This window comes from Lissotriton vulgaris, chromosome 3_2, assembly GCF_964263255.1.
Source record: "Lissotriton vulgaris chromosome 3_2, aLisVul1.2, whole genome shotgun sequence".
Taxonomy (NCBI): domain Eukaryota; kingdom Metazoa; phylum Chordata; class Amphibia; order Caudata; family Salamandridae; genus Lissotriton; species Lissotriton vulgaris.
The window spans coordinates 313,355,460-313,368,937 of NC_141690.1; positions in this window are offsets into that span (position 1 = coordinate 313,355,460).

Below are 13,478 nucleotides of genomic sequence, written 5' to 3' on the forward strand. Positions count from 1 at the left end.
GGAAGGAAGGGAAGAAAGAGACAGAGAAGAGGAGAAGGTCAAACAGGGGTTGGGCATGAGGGATTCTATATTAAAGAAAGAGAAGGGCCCGAGAGAGTAAAGACCTGAGCCCCGGTCCCCACGTGCGCTGAGGGGCCCTCCCCAACCCTCCAGCCCAGAACACCTTGGGCTAATTAATGTAAATACTCTAGGGCTACTTCAAACCATTAAATCCCTCAAAGCATTATAACGAGAAGAACAACAATAGTGACACTAGAAAATTAGAAAAATATAAAAAAAAGTGTATTTATTAATTATCTTTATCTTTCTTGGGGGGTAAATATAAAACTATATATTGGATAAAGAGAAAACCATTCAGAGACTAGCAAATACACAACATTCTGACCACAGTCACAACCACAAACATACTACATACACATAATATATATATATATATATATATATATATATATATATATATATATATATATATATATATATATATATATATATATATGTATATATATATATATATATATATGTATGTATGTATGTATGTATGTATATATATATATATGTATATATATATATATATATATATATATATATATATATATATATATATATATATATATATATATATATATATATATATATTCCAGTGCTCTATCTCACAGAATCCAATCACCAACAAGGACTCGGATAGACAAACGCGGAACCCATTTTTTCGTGCTTCATTGTTTATTCAGAATATATATATATATATTGATGAATGATCGGGTCTTTCGGGTGGTTTCCAAAATGACCACGTTGGGCTGCAGTGCGCAGCGGATCCGGCCCAGGACAGAGACGGCCGCCTGCTGTCACTGCTCCCCGATCAATGTGCTAAGCGATATCCATTCACATTACTTGTCAGTTTAATTAGGGGAAGTGAAACACAATTACAGGGCAGAAGTGCAAAGCTGGCACAAAAGAGCAAATGGACCGTTCGGGACAATCGCAGCAAATAAGTGGAGAAAGTAACTCCGATGGCCTGACATTTCCATCACAGGCCCTAATTAAAAGGTTACTCAAGTAAAAAGAAAAAAAAATAACATATTTCTGCCGCAATAAATCTCATTATTAGCATGAATAGAAAGCTTCCCATCTGCAAACTAATTAAAGCCTATTAATACGGCACTGTGCTGACAGGGTTCTTCTGTTTCTCTGGCTTTTTTTTCCACTTAATTGCGCCGCGCAATATTTCCGATGGCACGCGCCGCTGCTCCTTTTCAGGCGCTTGGCTACAAAACGTCTCGGCGCGAGGCGGCCGCCTCGGCGGCATTGTGTCACGAAAAATAGGTGGCAAATGAGACAAGAGGAACAGACGCGCGCCGAAACTTTTATGTTTTTTTTTGCGAGAGCTAATGACTGAATTCAGATTTCAGAGAAATATGTGGAGGGAAAACCAGAAGACAGTAATAATTTCTGGCCACTTGGCTGTCAAAATGCGACACAGCGAGCACTGGAGCAGGCTGTTAGCAAAATGTTAGCTTAAGAAGCGACGTAATTTGCAATCTGATATATATATTTTTTTTTCTGAAGAAAAGGCCATGTTGAGAAAGTCTGTTTCATGTTCATGCCCTGCCTCCACAGTCCTGCTGTAATGCCTCAGCACTTCAAGGCTTCAGTTTGTCGTCGTGATGTCACGAGGATACAGGGGCCTATTATCAAGACCAGCAATAAAATTATCGCCGGTTTAGCGGCAGGAAACTGTCGCTAAAGCGGCGATAATGGGCTTGATAATAGGCCCTTGTGAATTCCCATAGCAGCCCAGGTTAACACCAGAACCTGGGCTGCTATGGGAATTCGCAAGGACATATTATCAAGCCCATTATCGCCGCTTTAGCGGCAGTTTCCAGCCGCTAGAGCGGCGATAATTTTATTGCAGGTCTTGATAATATGCCCCACAATTTTAAAGAAAATTAAATCTTACAATGATGTATTATATAGGAACTAATATGGAATACCATCAGAAGGCAGGCTACCCACCATGTGAGCGAGGCGTCCCACGTAGTGACGTCACTTTGCACCAATGCGCAGCTCAGACGTGGCTTACATTTGTCACACTGAGATGAATTTTCAAGAAGTGGAAGATAGTTTAATACTTATTTAGGGCGACCCGTGTTTCCTATGCTGGAAGCCAGTTTGGCTAGAGTTAGTGTGAATGTGTAAAACTTTTACCAGTTTCCTAATGAAGAAGCAAAAATTAAAGGAGCTATATATATATAAAAACAACAGTAAAATTGTAAATGTTGCTTTCTTAGATTGCATGGTAAAAATAAAACATTCATCACGCCCTTACGTTATTTTTATCTTGTTATCCTTTTTTTATGTTTAAAAAAATAAATAAAGTTCCTTGAAACGTTTGCAGACCGAGACGCCAAACTGCCCTGTTCTTTCCTCAGATTGTTTAAGAGCCGGGCCGCTGAGATTGTGCATTTCTGCAGCGACACGTATTCTGCATAGTTATGGGTTTCACTCATTTGCCACCTAATCCATCAACTGCTGGATAATTTGCAGATTTAAAAAGAAAAAATATTGTTTCTAGCTGAAACGGATCAAAAGGTACTAAAAAAGGTTGCAACATGTGTTCCTTTGCAGTGCAAGGGCCTTCCACTGCAAAGGAACACGCATTGCAACCTTTTTTAGTAACTTTTGCTCCATTTAGTAACTTTCGCAAAAGTTGACCTGTCATCTTTCAGTTACTTTTCCTGTATTTGGATATTAAAGTGATACTGAGGCGAAACCTTAGCCCAGACATTAATACCATGAGTAAAAACGTAAAAATAATGAAGTATACAATCACGAAATATGCCGCATTATTTAGCATAATTTGCCTTTTCTTGCTGCATAATTTAGAAAACCTTGAGAAAAATGTGGTATTCTCCTGTTGCATAATTCCATTGTCCCAGATTATGAGTGACTGCAGCATTCTGTGGCAGGGGCGGGTGACGTGGTTTGCAATGATTGGGGCATTCAGTGCACTCATTTGATCAATATGCAGCTTTATTAAAGAAATGACTGTGCTTGGTTATCTTGGGCCTTCAGCCCATTGTAAATGGGTCTCGTAATGCTATCTGAGTCTCATTTATGCTGGCCTTCTCCATTATTTTCAGTGTTCTTTTTGTTTAAGGTGGGTGGCTGCAGTGCTTAATTTGAGCCGGTGGCTTCCAGTGCTCAGCATCAGTGCTCAGCATCGGAACTTAATTGTTGACGCTTGCATAATTTAGAGAAGAGCAGAATAGCAATTGTTTATTCATTCAGTATGCATTAAAAACAACTAATACCTGCCGTCTAAACTGCCTTTATATCTGTGGAGGCCTGGAGTAGGCTGAATGGTCACACTTGTAGCAGTGTGCTGGTTAGTAGTTGTGTAGGTGGCAGTGGCCTCCTGACTAGAGCCTGGCACTTAATATTATTTTTTTCTTCAAATTAAGCACTGCAGCATTCTTCGGTAAGTGTGTTGTATGTATACTTAAATTTAAACTTTGAGGGGCTGGCGGCAGTTGCACTTTTTAAGCACTTTTGGAGTACAGCTATGCCGAAACATGTAGACTAGTTGACTCATTGATATTGCCTATAATTCCCAATAGGTTACCTTCTGCATCAGAATGCACATGAGATGTAACATTACTCACCAAGGCCCACCATGTGTGGTAGCATTGCATGCTTTTCCAGGCACAAATACACCTGCTTCAAGCCGGTGGATCCTGTTGCTGGGAAACAAACCGGAATTTGGGGACATTTTTGAAAATAAGGTCACTAATACTATTTTCTGCATTGTTGTTCCCCATTCTGTGTGGTTCTACTAGGTATTCCTTATAATCTGGTAATACCATGACTTGTTAGTATTACTCATAATCTGGTATTACCATGACTTGTTAGTATTACTTATAATCTGGTAATACCATGACTTGTTATTATTGATACTCCAAGTGCTGTAAAAAGTAGGTATGTTGTTATCGGGAAGAGCCCTCGACCAATCCCCCTAACAAGGGTCGCGAACAGAGACAGTGGGTTGTCCTTTCCAGCAGTAGACCTCACAAGTCGACCCTGCCCCCCACCCCACGAGCTGCCCCAACCCAAAACTACACGTCACCAGGTGTCAACGCGGGGGTGGTGTAGCCATTTTTCATAAAGATGACATTGACATCGCTGTAACGGACCCATGCAAATATAGCTCTTTTGAATGTCTATCTGTCACCATTAAGACCAAGGATAACCGCCCTTTAGTTGTTCACCTTCTCTATCCCCCACCTGGCAATTCCCCCACTTGTGGCGAACACCTATCCGACCTGATTGCCCACTGCGCTCTCAAAGACACTAATTTCATAATCTTGGGTGATCTCAATTTATGCTGGAACGAAGCCAACAACAAACTAATTCAATCTCTCAACAATCTCCTTTGTGATAATAACCTTTCCCAACACTGCTCTGAAGAAACCCACATCAAAGGAGCGACCCTGGATGCCATCATTGCCCATCAAGACGTAATCACAATAGACAACATTCTCCCAGTGGACTGGTTGGATCATCACATGATTCTATTCCACATCAACCAAAGACTCCTATTCCTGCCTCCTGCTCGAGATTCCCCCAAATGGTCAAGAAATCAAAAGCAGCTCCCCCTGGACATCATGGAGAAGAGACTCAAGTTGCTCCTACCCAATGACAAAGATCTCTCCACAAATGATCTTACCTCGCTCTACAACGCAAATTTGGGATCCCTTCTTGACCAACTAGCACCCTTGAAACTAAAAAAAAAGCGAGTCATCCCATCCAGATCCTGGTTCGACTCTGACACTAAAGAAGAAACGAGACAACTAAGAGCTGCTGAAAGACGCTGGAGGAGCTTGCCCACTACCTGCCATCGCGACAAACTCAGAACTATCCAGAAGAAATACAATAATCACATCAAGAACAAAAAATCTATGTTCTTCTGCTCGGCTCTGGAGAGCGCAAAAAACAGACCTAAGGAACTCTTCAGTATCATTAGACAGCAAACCTCCAAACCAGATACTTCCCTGGAGCAGGCCTCCAAAGAACGATGCGCCAACTTCGCCAACTTCTTTGATAATAAGATCTCCAAGAACAAGCACTCTCTGGTCACCAACTGCTGCCCCCCCCTCACAGCAGACACGGTGGGATTCTTGGTAGCGCCCCCCTCCCACTACTAAACCCTGGTCACTCTTTCAGCCCATTCTAGAAGAAGAGATAATCAAACTTATCGCCACCTCCAAACCTTCATCTCACACCCTTGACCCCCTTCCGTCTCAATTCACCAAACAACTGAAACTCTCCCTTGCCCCACTGTGGTGCAGGATTATCAACAGCTCTATAAAAACTGGAGTAGTCCCAGACTGTTTGAAAGTGGGACAAGTCACCCCACTACTAAAAAAACCTGGCCTGGACAGAAATGACTTAAACAACTTCAGACCCGTCCCTAACCTTCCTCTTCTCTACAAATTCCTAGAAAGATGTGTTCTCCACCAACTAACTCAGCACTTGGACAATACCAGCCTACTCGACTCACATCAATCGGGATTCAGGAAAGGGTGCAGCACAGACACTGCAATCCTCAACGTAATTGATGACTTACACAAATCACTGGAATCAGATCATTGCTGCCTCCTCATTCTCCTAGACCTATTGGCGGCATTTGACATGGTTGATCACATTCTTCTCCTCAAAGCTCTGGAGGAAAGGGCCGGACTCGACGATGTGGTCCTCAACTGGTTCTCCTCATTCTTGCACAACCGCTCCCAAAGAATCAAAATCAGAAGCTTTGAATCCGACCTCCACCCACTCAAAAGGGGAGTACCCCAAGGCTCAGTGCTCTCCCCACAACTCTTCAACTCTTCAACATCTACATGGAACCCCTAACCACCCTACACAGAAAAGCTAACATGCCCTTTCACCTCTACGCTGATGATACACAACTCTACCTGGAAATCTCCTCTTCTAAAGACATCCATAGACTAAATGAAACACTAAAGGATGTCCAACGTTGGCTGTCAAGCAACCATTTAAAGCTCAACCCGGACAAAACCAAACTACTCCTCATCTCGAACAAAGAAGAGAGCCCACAAATGATCGTGTGGCTAAAAGATATTGATGCACTCAATGGGAACCTCTCCTCTGCTGACTCCGTCAAATCACTAGGCATCACGCTAGACTCTAAACTTGACTTGACCATCCAAAGATCTCAAACAAGCCACCCAAGCCTTGGTGTTGTCACGATTGAACTATGGGAATGCAATCCTCACGGGAATAGCCAAAACTCACCTTGCTCCTCTGAAAACAACACTCAACGCGGCCGCCAGAATGGTCACTGGAATAAAGAAATGTTATCACATTTCTCAGGCACTAAAAGAACTCAAGTGGCTACAAATAGAAAAACGGGCGAACTTTAGAACAACCTGCCTCACTCACAAATCCCTTCACACAGGCAAACCTGAATATCTGGCATCCAAACTCAGAAAAGCGGGTCGGAACAGAACTCTCAGAAGCTCTAACACCCTACTTCTTATCCCACTAAAAGAACGAAAACAAAAAAACGCGGTCAGGTCCTTTGCTGGAAATGCTCCCAAAATAAGGAACTCTATCCCCCCCACATCAGAACTATTCCTTCCTTCCCGAAATTCAAAAGCCAGCTCAAAATCCTTTTCCTCGACCGCTCCCTATCGAACAGATAGGAACTGCTCAGAGTGTTTAAAACACCACCTCTCTCCTCTATGATGCGGTTTGTCAAGACCTGTTTTTGTAACTCGTCAGCACCCTCTCTACTACGACTACGACTCGTATCCTGAATGTTTTGCTGACTGTATTATATTTGCTTTCTTTTGCGCTGCTTTCTACTCGTCGTGAAGCGCTCCGATACCTTCCGGTCAGGCTAGCGCTATATAAAACTTCTTAAATAAATAAATATTTTTCTTAATTTTTGTCTTTGTATATTCGGCTTTGCATATTAATATGCTCGCCTGGTGTTTTATATACATAAAAAATATCACAAATATGAAAGTAAATATTAGATTAATCAGTCAAGCCCTGAGGGACTTCACAATGTGTGGTAGGCGCATATGCTTGCCCTGACCTACTTATGATGTACCTTTTAATGTACTGGCTATCATTTTTGGTCTCAGTAATGTATGCACAGATCATTACTCATATCATACAAAATTAGAAAGAGCATATTAAATACAAATTCTAAAAAAAGAAATAGACAAAAGGTGGTATATCAACATTCTGCTGTTTATATATTTACTTTATCAAAGACAGTTCACTGCCCACAATAAAAACCTGAAAATACTGCAGAAATAGTAACGTGAGAAAATCTAAATTTGACTAGAACAGTTTTTGTCACGTTTTTTGCTCGGAGTCATTGGTAATAGAAAAACAGCCCCTTCAGGAGGTAATGCATAAATGATTTCCTCATATGCAAAATCGCAATATGCTATGGGCCAATCACAGTGCAGCACATATAATCCACTGTAGATAAAGCATCTATTTGGTGACTTTTGCTATTCATAAAATACGTTGCTCCTTTTCTTTCACTTTTTCCTGTGTTACTAAATCTAATCCATCATTTCCTACAACACCCGAAGATACAGAATTACAATTCTAATTAGGGAATTAATCAAGTATGTGAGAAAAAGTCAAATATACCTACAAAATAATTAATATACGTCCCCTTGCAGGATTTTACTAATTAGAGGTTACAGAGAAATACATTTTTTCTTACAAAGATTGATTAAGGGTCTAAGAACCTCCTAAGACAAGGATTACTGCTGCAAGAAGCTAGGCCAGACAATAAAAAGCATGTGATTATTGCAGATAATTCTCACATTTAATGACTAAAAATAAAAATAATAATTTTAAACATAAAAAATTGTCAATCATCACCAAAAAAAGAACGTTTTAGGTGTGAAATATAAGATTGGACCCTTTTCTAATAAGATAAAAAAAATAGCTTTTACCTAGATGATGTCAGTATATCGTCTAATGAATTTCAGGTTGAAAAGAAACAAAAATGATTAAACCTGAACAGATCTCAACAGATGCATATCTGAAATTGTAGTGCCTTATCTACTGTGGATTGTACACATTATATTTTGTATCCTGTCCACTGTTTGATATTTAATAAACAGGATAAAAATAAAAATAAACTGTTATGTTCTGCATGAAAAACAAAACTACGCAAACAATACCATCTGAAAAAATGCAAATAATCTTACATAATGCAAGATGTAGTACATTGTGCAATATAGACAGGGACTGCATCACTGACACTGATTACCACAAATAATTTTACATTCATTGTTGAGAAATTGATCAGTGTTTTTGCCTGTAAAATAAAGAACATAAATGTAGGGCCTGGCAGGGACCCGTCTCAAAGTCAGATTTTAATTAGTAACAGGTCTGGGGACTTGGCGTGACTCCTCCCACTTATAGCCCATAGTATAAGCAGAGTAAAAACTTAAAGAACATATGGTTACTGATGGGTCATGGCAATAACAAATAACAATTTTGGAAGTGAACACTGTTATGTCCTTTTTTTTTAAGTTATCCGCTTCTGCCTACAGAACAGGTAACTTTGAGGTCCATCAGTTTTAATCCTCCTGACTAGGTGCAGATGATCTTATGTTTCAGAAACTGTAAGCAGTGTTTGCAGTGGTGTCGCTAGCCCTTTGGCCAGAGTGAGGAGCCGGAGGGGGGGGTGGCGCTGGTGAGAACTACGGCCTGAGGCTTCAGGTAAGAGCGGTGCCGCCACCCCCAAAACTAGCACCGCCCCTCCCCAACCCCCTTGCTACGCCACTGAGTATTTGAGGATGTTCTCCTAAAACCTTTAAAATTTTTCTTATTCTTCAGTAGGGCATCCTGTGCAAAGAGAAAGTGGGCAGCAATCTGCTATGGACCCTTAAAACAGCAGGAGTGGCCCACTCTGACTAACAGTCCAGGTACTTGGCCCTTCAATTCCCAGAGCTCTGGTTTTGCTGTTGTGCTGCTTTTTTTATTTCCTTTCCACAGTCACAGAGGGTGGTTTTCAAATGTGCATTTTTGCATGAGTGGGACACATCAACTGATTTGAATCGGTCAATTTTCAACAGTATGAAGCAGTGGGCAAAATCAGCAACACAAGATATAACTGTTCGTCAAGCTCAAAAGCCAACAAACAAATGGCAAATAAGTCAGGAATTAAATGTTTAACAATTAAGGGTTACAGGCCCTTGTTGTCCAAAGAGGACTTTGTCTGAAACAGATCTTTGATCCAAAATGAACACACCAGACATATTAATAAGCCTATGAGCTCATGCTGTTTTTGATGGGGAAGGGGTGGCACCCTTATGAAGTCAACTGGCCCTCTCACTGGGCACCTGCTAGTAGGGTAGCAGCATAGCACAAGTGCCATAGATTAGTCTACCCCTTCTGAATGTATAAGGAAGTAGTAAACAAAAAGACTTCCTTAAATAGCCTGCTTCAGTCACCTGAACGATGATATCTGACCTGGTTCATGTGATCCCCTTCCAGGGCTTGCCGGCATCACCATCTGGGGCTCACTGACTATGTACCTCCTCTTTATGGCCCACAGTCAGCGAGCATCCCGATGGTTTCTTTGTCTTTACGCCCGGATCCATTATAGGATGCGGGCATAGAGACAAAGTGTTTCCCTCATTAGCAGGGTACCATGCCCCTATGCTAATAAGGGAACACCCTCTTGGAATCATGGCAGCACTATTTGTGTACTGATGAAAACTGTTATAGAAGGTGATGCACAGGTGTCTACAGTCCCTTTTGTAATACCAAAGTGACCAGGGGTGTAGAAAGTGAGTGCATATACTTAATCTGCCCCATGGGCACTTTATGTACTACCATCCAGGGAATTCATATAGAAACAGAGTACTAATAGAGCGATCTAGCATTGAGAAAAAAACACTTTAGTGCTCACCATCAACTGAACCAGAAAATATTCTTATCTCTTGATTTAAGGTTACGGTATGTTGGTACCTTAAAGACCTGGCATTTTATTTGTTGGCTGGGGGCCATAGTGGCTCTGAGTCAGTGGCTCCATGTCCAGGGAGATGGATTTAGATACTTATGGGGTCTAAAAAGCAGTGGCACACTCTCGAACCATAAATGCCCAAGTCATGCCACCTCGATCTGGCTGATATATATTCCACCTGGATTCTCAGCCTTCAACAGGGTAGGCCAGCGGATCATTAAGTGTGACTCTGGGAACAGATCTACCAACACCCAGGCAACCTATGCTGTTGATGGGCCAGTCTTCCCACCATGTTGAGTGGAGGCTAGTGTGTATCCGGATAGGCAAAGAATGGGGGTACCACAAGTGTGGACAAAGCAGCAAGCAATGTATTGATACAAGGTTGAAGGCACCACTGAATACACCGTAGTGATCTTTGGACAGCCCATCTATGTTCTCTATTGCAGAAAACATGCAGAAGTATGCCCGCTTTACTCCCATAGACTCCACTATAGTCGTCTTCTTGGTCATTGGTACTTTTATGCATCCTTCCACAAATATTCAAGTTGTCCTGAACAATGCAGAGCACTAAAACTCCTTGGTTTAATCATTCTACACCAAGCATCATATAATGCTACCAGCTGTATGTCCAGGAAAGGTGCACCGGGTTCACAGAGCCATCTATACTTGGGTACCTTTTTCTGTGATGCTCCGCATCCTTTAGTGTTCCATCAGACATTTAGGCTCAGCTACAGCTAACACACTGGTGGTCTCCTGGTTTTATATGGCTCTACCTTCTTGCTCCTGGCTCCATCCTTATGGAATTGTATCCTTCAGGATTTGAAGAGCCTGCTGCATCTTTCCTTTGAAAAGGAGTAGAAAATATTATTGTTCAAACAACGTATTCATCAGTGGTGTCTCACTCTTACTTCCTATCACAAAAAGGACCTCTTAGTGAATGTGTGCTTTAATAAATGTTTTTAAAAACATGCCTACAGCTCTCCCAAGAATTTGCTTTAGAAAAGGAGGTGTGTGATGTGGCAGCAAATGGAGTATTTTGTATTCTAATGCAGTTATTTGAAAGGAAGTGTACCCTGTTGCATTACAGAGAGGGGTGAAAGCTACCAGATAATCAAGAGTTTGCTATTCATTAGTATGTATGGAAGGCAGTTCAAAAGGGAAAGAATCATTAAGAAACCCAAAACGTATCACTTCAGATTAACACTAAAAATTTAAATATGTCGACTGCAGTGAAGATTACCACCTCTTGTCCTCAAACATCTTTCAAAGATTTCAGAAACATAAGCATGCAAAGGTACTCCAAAACGAAGGAATAACTCCATCAACCTCTAATCTAGGCATGCCTCAGTGTTAGGCCTGGCATCCTTGGCTATCTTCCCCTGGACTTTATGCCTTTTGCCTCTTCATGTTGCTGATTCGTTTTGTTGGCCTGAGGACTTCCAGCACTTTACTACTGCTAACCAGTGCTAAAGTGCATGTGCTTCTGTCCTAAACATGATGACATTGGATTATACCTGATTGTCATAAATGCTGTACTAGTAAGCCCATTGTTAAAGGGTATACCATATATACAGGGCATGTACTTCAAATGCTATTAGTGGACCTCAAGTATCCTTATGACTGCTAGTGACTTCTAAGCACTATTTTGCTTTTAATCTTTAACAATTTATATCTCGACTTCCACTGATTGGATTTTTGTTGTTTTGGTCTTATTTTGCTCAGACAAACATTCCCTATTTTTCTTAACATGTGTTGGGTCTTTTTTGGTGTACACATGTTACTGGGTGTGTGGTTGCACACACACTTTATACATTTTCTCTTTAGATAAGCCTGATTGCTCTGTGCCAAGCTACCAGAGGGTGAGCTCATGTTTTCTTTTAGGGTGTACCTAGCTTACCCTAAATAGAGTGGTGGTTCCTGTCTGACCTGGGGGAATACCTCAGCCAACCAGGAATCCCATTTCTAACACATCATTAAGGAGTTGTTGCTCAATTCTGCAACTATGAGGTTACTTACGCAGTTTTAAGAAACTCATGATACCAGTACATGCTGCATTACCACATGAAGCACCAGAAACATGATAATGTATTCAGAGCTATATGTTAATGCCTTTCTGTGTACGACAATATTTTTGTATGGGTACGCAATTATTTCAGCCCATAATTCAGTGTTCTACTTTCTCTCTACTCTCAGGCACCATTTAATGTGCCTATAAAACAGTTTGACAGCTATTATCACTTTAGCAAAGAGCAGTCTATGCCCTGAGCCAATCTAGATGGCAATGTAAAGTTAAGATATGCAGTTTCATTGGAAAGAGGGGTGTTTCTTCTGAGAACGCTGTGCAGGTACACATGATACCCAGAACTAGTGCTTAATTTGAGCTGGTGGTTGCAGCTGGGACCCATGGTGCTTGCAGTTGGGGGTCTACCATCACTTATTTTAGGGAACCGGCATTTATTTTTCCTCAAAATACATTTTTTCCATAGGAGGACCGGAAAAAACTTAAAAGGTGGGAAAAAGAAAGAAGAGAAAGACTAAAAATCTTTGAAAAAGTGAGATAAAGTGAGATAAAGGGGCAGGGAGTGTATGCAGATGGACTAAAGAAGCAAGAGGTAGAAAAAAACTAGACAGTCTTGGTATTCATGACCTCGACCTTTGGTAGCGCTGACTATGATCCTTTATGCAAAACATTGAACCCTGTCACTCATTCTTTTACAAATTAAGCTTTGCCCACTACCCCCCGCATGGGGAAGCATGTAAGTAACTCCTGGAACTGCTGAAATATGCATCTTTGGTGAATATACCTTTGGCACACATTTAGGGGTTCATTTACAAGCCTCTTGCGCCACTTTTGCATCACTTTTCCCATGTTAACCCATTGGCTGCTGCTGTCGGCCAACGGCCGTCGCGAGCACTACCTCGGTACGGCTGCGCACGTCTGTTGGCCGACGCGGCCCCGCCTGTTACTTAGAACGTTTCGCACTGGCGCGGAACGTTCAGCGCAGCCAACGGGTTACAAATGACGTAAAAGTGGTGCAAGAGGCTTCTTAGTAAGCCCCTTAAATTCCACAGAAATACAATTCCGTCTACACAGGCTAACTTCATATATGGTGCCCAACGAGATTGCATTAATAGGGCGCAAGCCTCAGAATGCGTCCTTTACGCTTGGTACACAAAGGCAGTGGCGGTGAAGTCCTGGCCATGTCATAAGCCAGAGGTTTAGAACTAACAAAACAGAGGGTTAAGCTCCTTGTTCCGGTTCATGGGGCAGGGAGGCTATCACCGCCGGAAGCGCGGCAGTGATTTCAGCGCGCGGCGCAGGGATGAGCCGGAGACGATAGGACGCGCCATCTGCTCTCTCAAAAATTGCATTCGAAAGGAGCTTTAAAAGAAAGCAAATGGCAAGTGATATATTGCAAATAATGCGGGCACACAGAAGCTGTTAGCCACAGATTTA